The sequence below is a fragment of the Cibotium barometz genome, chromosome 30 (assembly GCF_041138505.1).
Source record: "Cibotium barometz isolate CiBa-2024 chromosome 30, ASM4113850v1, whole genome shotgun sequence".
Taxonomy (NCBI): domain Eukaryota; kingdom Viridiplantae; phylum Streptophyta; class Polypodiopsida; order Cyatheales; family Cibotiaceae; genus Cibotium; species Cibotium barometz.
The window spans coordinates 46,836,902-46,850,296 of NC_141075.1; positions in this window are offsets into that span (position 1 = coordinate 46,836,902).

Consider the following 13,395-nt stretch of genomic DNA (forward strand, 5'->3'; position numbering starts at 1 on the left):
AATCTCCTTCATTTTAAACTTCCTTCTAAGGAGCATCTTCACCTCATGAAGATCAATATCATTGTTCCTTGACAAGCACGTCATAAACATAGATGACTATTGGTCTTTTTCACATAAAATGAAAAATCTCATGTAGATATATGAGATCTAATAGTGACAAGATCCTCTCCTGTCTTGTATGAACATGCTCTAGGTGCCTGTTTCAAGCCATACTAGGCTTTATGCAACCTATAAACAAAATTTCGATTTGTATGGTCCTTATATCTTGGTAGCTACACCATGTAGACCTCCTGTAAATCACCATATAGAAATGTATTCTTTACCATTTCATAGTTGCACCATAGCAATAGTTTCTCTCATGGTTGCCATCCTAGCAACCAAATAAAAGTCTCCTCATAATTAGTGCCATAGGTTTGTGTATATCCCCCTTTGGTTACCAATCTTACCTTGTATCTACTCATAGACCTATCTAAATTCTGTTTTACTTTATATACCCCCTTGCATCCAATTGCCTTCTTCTCCTTTGGCAAAGGCACCAACTCCCACGTCTCACTTTCATTCTCATTTTCATCCAATGCAACCATCTCTTCATCCATAGCATCTTCCCAATGCTTAAGTCCACGTGTCTCCTCAACACATGTGGACTCTATCTCTTATATTGCATTGACCATAAAAGCACAATGATAGGATCTCTCTCTTATATTTCTTTGACTTTATAAGCATAATGATGGGCTATATTCATCCATCATATCTCAACCTCTCCATTGGATATTTGACCTCGTAGACCCGGTACACTTGGATATCTGACCTTCGTAGATCTACATACACCACATCGGATGGATCCCAGGGTTTGGTAGATGGTCAGGATTACCATGATGGTATGTAGTTTGGGCACGCACTTGTTGATATGATTCTGAATGTTGCTAATGTTGTGTCTCGCGACCTCACATGGATTTTATGGGAGAGATCTTCGTGACATTCTTGCAGAGAGACAAATGTTATGTGATTGAGTCTACTTCACCACATGATGCAATTTCAGATATGATTGATAGCCATGTTTCTTCTCATGTTTATGATGATGCTTTTACACATGATGTGGTGGTGCATGGTGACATCCAGATTCTTGATGATCCAGAGGAGCTAGCTTTGGCTAGTATTGATGCAATTATGATGAGTCTCTTTGACTCTATTTATGGTGATCCATAATGATATTCATGATGTTTTTATGCATGATGGGATCCATGTTGATGGATTTTTCCGTGTGATGGAGGGTTTATCCCATTATTTTGTGAGGCATAATGGGGCTGATTTGCCTATGCATGTAGAAGTGGGTTTAAAACTATTCATAGGAGATATATTCAGCTTGGTAACAAGACACAAAGATCTAGTTTTCTTCTCACTTCATCTATCATATGTACATAGGCAATGTAGCCAAACATGCAACTAAACACTTTCAAGTGTGCCAAATCTGGTTTTCACCAGTATACTCATGTTTCAGGCATCATTTTATGAACCGTTGTGGTGGAGGTTCTATTTATAATATAAACTTTAGTTGGCTACTACTCTCAAAAGCTATAGATGTAACCATTCGACCATTCCAATTATGGTTCTAGGAAGAATCACTATAGGGTTGGTGCTTCCCATTCCCAAACTAGACTAGTTAGGGTTCTTATTCCCAAACTAGACTAGTTAGGGTTCTTATTGGGGAGACAAAAGCCTCCATGCTTGGTCTTTATAGTGGGTGGTCTCTCACTTGTTAGGGTAGTTTGATGATTCTTTGACTCCCACTCATCATCGGTTGGACCTCCTGTGATGATGTCTCTGATCATGTCCATAAAACTACTTTGAGTAGTTGTAGGGGAGTCATGCACTCCAACTTCTTGGTCCAAACACAGCTCTGAAAGGATAGTTACCCAATAATTGGCCTTACTTAAGTTAGCATCCTTGTGCTATTTGCTTGAATGTTAATCCCAAGGGTTGCTTGGCTCCTGTGAGGACTCATAACTTGAGAAGGTGTTTTTGATTTAGTATCATTCGACGCACTCTCTTTAAAAAATATTGTTTTGAGTCCCAAAATCCTTCTTGATGCATGTCAAGTAGTGGTCCTAGATATTTTGAATTTAGTTGATTTTTTTTAATTTTTTGGCCTCTGTTAGACTTGTGATTGTGCATTCGCAAGTTGGAAACATGCATTCCCATGTAGGTACATGCGTGGCTAAGTGGGTTGGGAATGTACATGACCATGCCCTAGTTAGACTTGTGAATGTTCATTCAACATCTCAAAAACATACGTGGAGAACTGAGAACATGTGTGGCGAGGAAAGATAAGAACTTCCGTAGCTAGGTAAGATCTATGAACATGCGTTCCAAGATGAGAATATGTATGGCTAGGTGTCTCTGAACTTGTGAACGTGTGTTCAGAAGTGAGAACACACGTTCCCACTTTGGCATGTGCGTACGTAATTCTAACAAGTCTGCTACTTATAGTGGCACACCTAGTGGAAGTCAGGGTCGTGATGTGGTTAGTTTTTAACCGTTTTTATCATTATGGTCATTAATGGGAAGAATATTATCAAACCTTTCCTTAATGAGAATATTATCTAGATCTTCCCCGATAGACTTAGGAACATGCATTCCTAGTTACAAACGTGTATACGCAACCCCATTGAAGCATGTACGTAGGCAAACTAGAGAGTATTTTTCTGTGTTTTGGTCAAAAAATCTAGATTTTGTTTTCTAATTTCTTTTTGGATTTTTGATTTGATAGAATGCTTTAGCTTTCCGTAACTTATCTAATGATATGCACCTAATGGTTTTTTTGTAGAGATTAATGATGATAAAATGAACAAAAACTCAAAAAAAAATATAAATGCAAGAAGAAAATAACGTAAAGCAAAGGGTAGAATACTTACTTGTAATCATGCAACTCAAGCTTAAATGGTTGCATTTGCACTCCAAGTGGACTAAGGCAATACTCCAATTAAATAGTATAGCAAGATGGTCCTAAGCAAAAGCGCTTCCTTGGTACCGGTGCCAAAGTTATTCATCGATTCAGAACATTTGAGCCTTGTATTCCAATATGTAGGTACATGTTGGCTAAGTGAGTTGGGAATGCAAGGATCTTACTAGCTTGCACCTCTAGTCGCGCCCTCAACGTTACCTCCTTCATTGTCATCATAAAGGAGCTTTGCTAATTGATGCGGAGCAAAGAGAGAGAGAGAGAGAGAGAGAGAGAGAGAGAGAGAGAGAGAGAGAGAGAGAGAGAGAGAGAGAGAGAGAGAGAGAGAGAGAGGCAACTTGTAAAGGATAAAATAGAGCAAAGATTATATATAGTTGTAAGAGTCCAACTAAAGGCTAGATGAAACATCTCTTAGGTGAGCAATGGGATACAAATAGAACCTATTAAGAGGACATAATTGATTGTCGAGTTTTAAAATCTTATGTTACATTCCAGTAATAACTTAGTTAGTGTGATTATAATCTCTAATTTTTAGTAAGTATAGGAAGTATAATTTTTTAACTTTTTATTTTGTAGTGAATAGGTACTTTATTACTCTATAAACATTATGTATATGCAATTCTATAGGAGGTGGAAACTTGTGAAAGGGGAATGGCTCAGCATGAACCAAGATATATGGGCTGAAGTGGAACTGAACATTCTTTAGTGAGAGCATGAAATAATTATAGTAACTATGGAAGGCCATTGGCTATTAGCCTTCCTTACACAAGAGATTTCCTTGACGCGTTGAGTGACCCTTCTACTAATCTTTATTTTAAGTTAGATGGTCAAAACATTGAGAAGTAGATTTGAGAACTCCTTCACTTGCACATAATGTATTAACCCCCACATCTTAGAGATCGTGGATTGATGTAATTGATAATTTACTAATGATAATTATTTTGGCCTTTTCTCAAATTTCTAATTTTCTTTACTTTGTAATAAAAAGGATCATCAAACCATGGTATTTATAGTAATAACAAGTCATCAAACCATGTGATCTATAATAACCTTTTAAATGTAATGAAGCTTTGTAGTATAACTATTACATCTAATCTACCATGACTTTCAAATGCTCTAAGAATTATAATTAAAAAAAAACATAGGTTGTGAAATCTACAACGTTATAATGTAAAATAAAAAAGAATAGTTTTTATTAGGGAAGCAAAAAGATTATATGGACAAAATGAATTTTTTATTAGGAATGCAAAAAGTAGCTTTGGTGCTAGCAAAAATAAAAGAATAATAGAATATTCACATGGAAAAAAGAAAAGTATTCAAAAAAGATGGTACAAAAAAATTTACATGCTTTACATGGGGAAAGTAAAAGTTAGCATAGGGAAAGTGAGAACTCGCTATGCTTGAGCTACAAATAATGTATAATTGGTTTAGTTAGACTACTTGCTTCTGATACCACTTGCGTTGTGTAAACTTTCAGAGATGTGATTTCCATTTGGAATTGACATAAGGTCATCCATAAATGCCTCAAGGAACTCTCGAATGTATTCCCTGTATGTTGTGCACATGAGCCTTTGGAAAGTGTGTGGGACATTGGATAGGCCAAATGGCATAACTCTATATGCATAAGTACCCCATTCCGTGGCAAATAGAGTCTTATGTTGGTCATTTAGGTTGATATCCAATTGGTTATAACCCAAAAACTCATTAAGGAAGCTGTAGGTCTGCTTGCCCGCCTGCACGTTCCAACACATGCTTAGTGTGAATGGCAATGGGTAGTGATCTTTTACCATGGTCGCATTAACCTTTTTTAGGTTAAAACAGACCCATATTTTTCTTAGGCACTATGACTATTAGGGATAGTCATTCTGTATGCTCTATCTCATAAATGAATTCGTTCGTCAATTTCATCCTTGACCATTCTGGAGTATTTTGGATTTATCTGATAGGCCTTGTGCCTTGACAACTTTGCTCCTTCCACAATGGGAATAGTGTGTTTGATCACCTCTAGAGGTACACCCTTCATGTTAGTGTACTTCCAAGTGAAGCAGTCTTGGAACTTCATGTTAGTGTACACCCTTCATGTTAGTGTACTTCCAAGTGAAGCAGTCTTGGAACTTTGTAACTAGGTCAATTAGGTCCTTTTCTTCTTCTAGTGCTAGGTCTTTCCCAATATATACCGTTTTTGTTATACATTTTAAAGTGCTCAAGCACCTACCTAAGATCTTCCATGTCGATGCTCCCCTTGCAAAGCTCTCTTACAAAAGCACTTAGCTTCCTTTTTAGCCTCTACTAAGGCTTTGTTTCTTACTCTTCTTGTGGAGCGAGATAGTTTTTTAGATTCTTCGTCTCTCTCTGTGGCCATTAACTTTACCACAGGAGTTTGAAAATATTGAGTTCTTTTTGCTATTGATGGAGTCTACATGGGAGTCTATGGCCTTGACATATTGAAGGCAATGGTCATCGTTTCCTCCATGAAAGAGATATAAATCCTCTCTTTTTTAGCATTTTGAGCCCTAAGTTACCACCTCATGGTTGGATATCGCCTTTAAATTTGGGTGTACATTGCATTGTTGCAGCACTCAACATATGTATCGAAACGATTTCCTTTCCATCCATTGCATCACTGCAATGTTGGACATATATATCGCAACGATTTCCTTTCGTTGTGGCATATCTTGTTCCCATTCTGGTTGGAAGGATGTCCATGGTTGTAAGGATGTGTAACCAATTCTTTGAGTCTTACTGCTCTAGAAGCGAGAAAAAATATGAGCTCTCACACTCCTTATCCAACATTTTTGTGACATGTGAGGCGCATGTTTAATTCATTGCATTAATGCAATGCTCTATATATATATATATATATATATATATATATATATATATATATATATATATATATATATATCAAAGCGATTTCCTTTCCATCCGATGTGGCATATCTCGTGCCCATTCTGGTTGGGAGGATATCCATGGTTGCAAGAATGTGCATCCAATTCTTTGAGTCTTCCTACTCTAGAAGTGAGGGAAACTCTGAGCTCTCACACTCCTTGTCCAACATTTTTGTAATGTGTGAGGTAGATGTTTAGTTCAGTGGTGTTGCTTATGGTTATTGAGTCTTCGACAAAAGTTCCACCACTCATGGATGAACCATTCCCGTCTCTCTCATGAAGCGTCTCTCTATTTTGTGACGTGTGAGGCATATGTTTAGGCACATGTTTAGTTCAATGGTGTTACTTGTAATTATTTAGTCTTTGGAAAAAGGTCCACCACTCATGGATGAACTATTCTAGTCTCTCTCATGAAGGGTCTACTACCTAGGATGCAATCATAAGAGTTGGGCTATTAGAAAAGTTCATCAAAAGAGTGGTGGAAACTTAGGCCGTCTTGATTTCACAAAAGCCCCATGGGTTTTGTTTGTGGCCCCGTCACATAGTAAGCTTGATTTTGCAAAAGCCCCATGGGTTTTGTTGTGGGCCGTCTTGATTTCACAAAAGCCCCATGGGTTTTATTGTGGCTCCATCATAGATTAAGCTTGAATTTTCAAAAGCCCCATGGGTTTTGTTGTGCCATCAGCAAGCTTGTGACTATTAGACCAGTAGTGTTAAGTGAAGGCTTCTCCCACTTCTCCTAGCATTGCTTGTATTGCTTGGTCTCAGATTTTGTGAAAGCCCTATGGGTTTTGTCATGGCCCCATTAGCAAGCTTGACTATTAGATTGGTAGCGTCAAGTGAAGGTTTCCCCCACTTCTCTCAACACTTCTTGCACTGCTTAGTTTAACACGAGCCCCTCCATCTAGGATGGCTATGACTTGATGGCTATGTGACTTAACTATCCTTGTATTATATAGGAAGGATGGCGTTCATGTCGTCACTCCCAAAGTAGTGGCCCAATTTATTCACTGGCACTTTTGAAAGACCTTGGTGAACATCCTCTTTCCTAGAGGGTTTGTCATCATCAGACTCAGTAGTGGCCTAATTTATTCACCAACACTTTTGAAAGAGCTTGGTGAATGGCCACTTCCCTAGAGGGTTCGTCATCATCAGATTCATTTGGTTCTTCCATGCTGGTTGTTAGTATTCTATTCATCCAATCCTTTAGCTCCTTCCATAGACTTGGGCTTCCTTGCAGGCAACTAAGGAGACAACAAAAATCTAGACTTGGGAGGAGAGGAATGCCAGAGTCTAGCTATGTCTCTAGGGGCATGACCATTATCACTCACATAGCTATCGGGGCCATCAATGGTATATGGAATGTGTACAAGCCCCTTCGAGTGTGGGACTCTGTTACCATATTATAGTAGTGATGTGTGTGAACACACTTAGGACCGCCGGGGCACTTTTTCCCTCACTAGGAGGTTTTTTCCCCCGTGCATTGTATATACGCCCATTATCTTCTAGGGCTTGTTATCTTTCATTTTTGGCACTCATAATACACTACTGTGTTGTGCTCAAACTTCCTCATCTTCTTGAAGTTGTGTGTGCATTCCTGCAACCCTAATTCCAACAATTGGTATCAGAGCAGGCTTCCACCTCCCGGGCAGCATCACCGGCACCTGCCGCTTCATCTCCTCCGATTGCGACGAGGTTTCACGAGCGTCAGCAGGTTAGTATATGCCGTGGGAGAGCCCATAGGGCTTGGTCATTTCAGAATTTTGATCTGAAGTCATTTCGCCCTCCGTTTTTGCATTCCAAGTACTGCGCAGGCAAAATCGTCCTACTGTGCAGATTTTCTATCAAGATTGAAATCTGCAGGACAGGTGCCCATTCGTCTGTTTTGGGCTGTGCTACATAGCACAGGTCGATTTTATACAGGTTTTCCTCTTACAGACAGCATTTACATCTAGTAGTACAGTCATTGGCCATGGCTGACAACAATGATGTATTCCGCATGTTGGCTGCTGAGGATAAGTTGGATGGCACCAACTATCCATTGTGGGCATATATGATGCGACATGTATTGGTAGCAAAGGGGTTATGGAACATTGTGCAGGGTATTGATGCACGTCCTATTGTGGCTGGGAATGCTGCAAACACATCAGAAACAGGTACTGTTGATGATGGTGCAGGCACAAGTGCTGTAGCAGCTGTTCGAGAACCACCACTTTCAGCAGAGCAGATTCGTTGGGATGGTAGAGATGCGCAGGCTCATGCCTTGATTGCGCTGTCTGTCAAACGTACCATTATCCCACATATTCGCTCCTGCAGGACTTCTAAGGATGCTTGGGATGTACTTGCCACATTGTATCAGGCAAGAAATGAGGCTCGTGTTGCTTACCTCCGAAAACAGTTGGAGAGTGAGCATATGAACGAAGGTGATTCTATGGATAGTTTTTTGACAAAGATCAAGGATTTCAAAGAGCAGCTCATTTCTGCAGATGAAATCCTGTCAGACAGTTCACTTGTGCAGACTGTTTTGAATGGTTTACCAGATTCTTATCAGGGTTTTGCTTCCACTCTTCGCTTGATGATGAAAGGCAATCCCAATGCCTTATCATTTGAGGAGTTAGTTTCTGTTTTGCTGCAAGAAGACCAGTCAAGGCAAAACAGGAATATTATGCGTGTCGCAGATCAAGCTTTTGTTGCTAGTCAGAGAAGCGGGAAAGGTAAAGCTGGCTTTTCTTCTAGTAAGCAGAAATCTGCAAATGCTGCGCAACCAAAGAAGGAAGACAAAGATGAGAAGAAGGGTGACAAACAGAAGACATTTTGCAAGTACTGTAAGGGAAATGATCATGTCATCAAAGCGTGTCCTAAGCTGGCTGCGAAAGAGGCTAAGAAGAAAGAGGCTGGTATGGCTGTTGTTGCAGATGCCTCTCCTTCTAACAATGAATCTGCTAATGTTGTGCTAGATACAGAATGGGCATTCAATGCGCAGTGCAGTTATGACCCATCTTTGCATGACACATGTATGTCTGCAGTAGATTCAGATGTATGGTACTTTGACAGTGGTGCCACTAAGCATATCACCTCGCAGCGCAGTTTATTCACCTTCCTTGAGTCTGCTCCCACAGGGAATACTGTCACTTGTGCCAATAACTCCTCTTATCCCGTTGAAGGAGTTGGACAGATTGTGCTGAATGTTGCAAATGGCAACACCTTTACACTTTTTGATGCATTGTATGTGCCAGGGATCAAAAAGAATCTGCTGTCAGTCTCCGCATTTGCCAAAACAGGTTTGGTTATAAAATTTGTGGATGACAGATGTACTGTTCATGATCTCTCTTGTGGTGACATCATTGTAGCATCTGGTTCACTATGTCGAGGGCTGTATAAGCTCAATATGGATGGCAAATGTGTAGAGGATTCAGCATGTGCTATTATGGATACGCAGGCTATTTCAAATGCAAAACTGTGGCATGCACGTTTTGGTCATCTGAATTTTGCAAGTTTGCTGCGCCTGCAGAAATCTGAAATGGTGTCTTCTTTGCCTAAGCTTGAGGCACCTGTCAAGCATGTTTGTGAGGGCTGCATATTGGGTAAAATGCAGCGTGCTTCCTTTCCCAAAGATGGATCAGTGAGAGCTGAACGCAGATTGCAGCTTGTTCACAGTGATGTTTGTGGTCCCATGCAAACTCCATCATTTGGAAACTACCTTTACTTCGTGACTTTCATTGATGATTTTACCAGGCATGCATGGGTATATCCTTTGAAGGCAAAGTCCGAAGTGTTTTTGTGCTTCAAACAGTTTTTGGTTATGGCTGAAAATGTGTCAGAAAGTAAGATGGGCACCCTCCGTTCAGATCGAGGGGGGGAGTATATGTCTTCAGAATTTAATGCATTTCTGGCTGAGCGTGGGATAAAACACCAATGTACAGTGCCGTATACACCACAGCAAAATGGTGTGGCTGAGAGAAAAAACAGGTCTCTCATGGAAATGGCAAGATGTATGGTTAAGAGTCAAAGTCTACCACATGGTTTTTGGCTTGAGGCTGTCATGTGTGCCACTTATGTACTAAACAGGTGTCCCACCAAAGCATTACAGGTTGTCACTCCATATGAGGCTTGGCATGGCCGCAAGCCATCTGTTGGCCATTTACGTGTTTTTGGTTGCCTGGCATATGCATTAGTGCCTGTGCAACATCGCAGAAAATTGGATGACAAAGCTGTCAAATGTATTTTTGTTGGATATAGTGCTGAGAGCAAAGGCTATCGTTTGTATCATCCACAGACAAAGCGCATTTTGGTTAGCCGTGATGTTGTATTTGTGGAAGATGCAGTTCAGCCCTTGGTTTCATGTACTAAGGAGACAGATATCAGCTCACGTGATGTCTATGATACATTGTTGCCTCTTTTCAGTGGTGCACAGTCAAGTGCAATACCTCATGAGGCAGTTTTTCAGCCTATGCAGGTTTTAAATGATGGCACAGATCAGCCTATATCTGATGCAGATGTGCATGATGCACTTGAGGATGAGAGACAAGAGATTGAGGGCTCTAAAAACATGCCTAGATGGCTGGTGCAGACTTTGCGTGACAGCAAGTTGGATGCCCCTTTGTCTAGTCGCACTCGTTCTGGCTCTCATGGTGCCTCTTATGCGTCAGATTGTTATGCATTGGCTGTTTCTAGTATGTGCGATGAAAGTGAGCCTGTTTCATTTGATGAGGCACAAAGTTCAGAAAATTGGATGGCTGCTATGCAAGCAGAATACGATGCTATTATGAAGAATGGTACATGGTCTTTATGTGACTTGCCCCCTGGCAAGAAGGCCATTGGCACTAAGTGGGTATACAAATTGAAGCGTAAGCCTGATGGCACAGTGGATCGCCATAAGGCTAGGCTTGTTGCAAAAGGTTATGCTCAAGAGAAGGGCATTGATTTTGATGAGACTTTTGCTCCCACATGTCGTATGACCACTGTTCGTAGCATCTGTGCATTAGCAGCTCATAATGGTTGGAATGTACATCAGCTGGACATAAAGACTGCGTTCTTAAATGGAGATTTGCATGAGGAGGTGTATGTATCGCAGCCTCGTGGTTTTGTTCAAAGAGGGCAGGAAAACAAAGTGTGCAGGTTAAAAAAGGCTTTATATGGTTTAAAGCAAGCTCCACGAGCTTGGTATGAAAAAATACATGCATATTTGACTGCACATGGGTTTCAGAATAGTCCAACAGAAAGCACTTTGTATGCTAAACGTGTGGATGGTGTACATCTAATCATTGCTCTCTATGTCGATGACATGCTGCTCACAGGACCAAATGAGAGTCATATTGCTGATTTTAAGGCTGATTTGAATGCCTCTTTTGAGATGTCAGATTTGGGGCATTTGCATCATTATTTGGGGATACAATTTAAGCAGTGTGATGGAGGTATTGCTTTGTGTCAGACAAAGTATATTGAAACATTGTTGCGGAGATTTGGCCTTGAAGACTGCAAGCCTATTGCTACTCCAATGGAGACAGGTTTGAAGTTGAGTCTTCATGATGCTGGAGATCACTTTGATGTCACACTCTATCAGACAGCTGTTGGTTGCCTCATTTATGTATGCATTACGAGGCCAGACATTCAGTTTGCAGTCTCACAGGTGAGCAGATTTATGCATAGCCCAGGCATTAAGCATTGGCAGGCAGTGAAGCGTATCTTTCGCTATTTGAGTGGTACTCGGCATCTTGGGTTGTTTTATCCCAAGGGGGGATCATTGCCGCCAGATTTACATGCTTTTTCAGATTCTGACTGGGCTGGTTGTTATGACACACGCGTGTCCACGAGTGGTTTTTGCTTCATGCTTGGAAGCTCATGCATATCATGGTTGAGCAAGAAGCAGCCTACTGTGGCCACTTCTAGTTGTGAAGCTGAGTACAGGGCAGCTTTCACAGCTACGGTTGAGTGTGTGTGGCTCAGACGCCTTATGGCTGATTTGGGTGTTGGGCAGCCATCTGCCACCACCATCTTCACTGACAGTCAGAGCGCATTGGCAGTTGCGCGGAACCCAGTGTTCCATGCTCGTACGAAGCACATTGAGGTGCACTACCATTATGTCAGGGAGAGACTCTCTGCAGGAGAGATCAGTTTGGCTTATGTGCCAACACAGGATAACCTTGCAGACCTTTTCACAAAGGCTCTGCCTCGTGAGAAGTTCGAAGCTTTTCGCAAAGCTTTGGGCTTACTCTCTTTTGTGGATTCGTCCACATAGCTAGGCACTTCCCTATACATGAGTGCTAGCCCTTGTTCACCGCATCACTCCAGGGGGGATTTGTTACCATATTATAGTAGTGATGTGTGTGAACACACTTAGGACCGCCGGGGCACTTTTTCCCTCACTAGGAGGTTTTTTCCCCCGTGCATTGTATATACGCCCATTATCTTCTAGGGCTTGTTATCTTTCATTTTTGGCACTCATAATACACTACTGTGTTGTGCTCAAACTTCCTCATCTTCTTGAAGTTGTGTGTGCATTCCTGCAACCCTAATTCCAACAGACTCTTCTATTGTCTCCTAGGATTTTGGAGGCAATGGCTTCAAAGCTTTTGTCCTCTTTGTCTAATCCATGTTCCAAGTTTCCTTGTGTTGCGAAATGGACTGATTCTTTTCCTCGCCTTCTCTTGAGAAATGGCTTCAAAGCTTTTGTCCTCTTTGTCTAATCCATGTTCCAAGTTTCCTTGTGTTGTGAAATGGGCTGGTTCTTCTTCTCTTAAGCAATGCAAAACCAGCATTTGGGTTGGCTTTTCAGCTCTGATAGTGGGAACTACTCGAGGCTCAACATCTATTGTACTTGGCATGCCCTTACCAGTTCTTGGGATACTTCTACCTTGCTTTTCTCCTCCTCAATGGGATTCGGGTATCCTGCCAGCTTTTAGGCAGGTTGCTAAGGTCTATGACTAGTTCTTCTTGGTTTATGTGGCGGGCTGAGGATTTAATTCCTCCTCTAAAGAGGACAAAGAGACGTGTTGTATCCTCGCCTTATCCCTCTTAAAGTACCATGTGGTCTTCCCCTTGTCATATTTTCATGAACCTTTGTCTTCTAGTTTTAGGGGTGACTCTAGCATGTTCTAAGACTTCATCGGTAGGTAGAATCCAAGTTGGGTGTGGGAAACTGAAGCTTGTCCAACTTTGAGCAATGGCTCTCCTCCTATTTTTCATTCTAGTCATAGCATTGAGAGGCATTGTTTGTAATAGCCCATCCCTGACGATTAGCAAGTTAATGCTTGTACTACTCAACTTATGCTCTTGTGGGGCGGATGCTTTTAATAGGAAATCCTTATACATGTGATCGATACCACAACCAATGCTCATACTTAGCTTATGCTCTCGTGGGGCGGATGCTCTTTATGGGCAATCCTTGTACATGTAGAGTGGAGGTATCTCGCTCTGTTGATGTAGTCTCTCATTGATTCTTGATGTAGTCTCTAATTGATTCTTTCTTGATGTAGTCTCTCATTGATTCTTGATGTAGTCTCTAATTGATTCTTTCTCTTGCTTCTTGACATGGTAGAGTTAATCAAT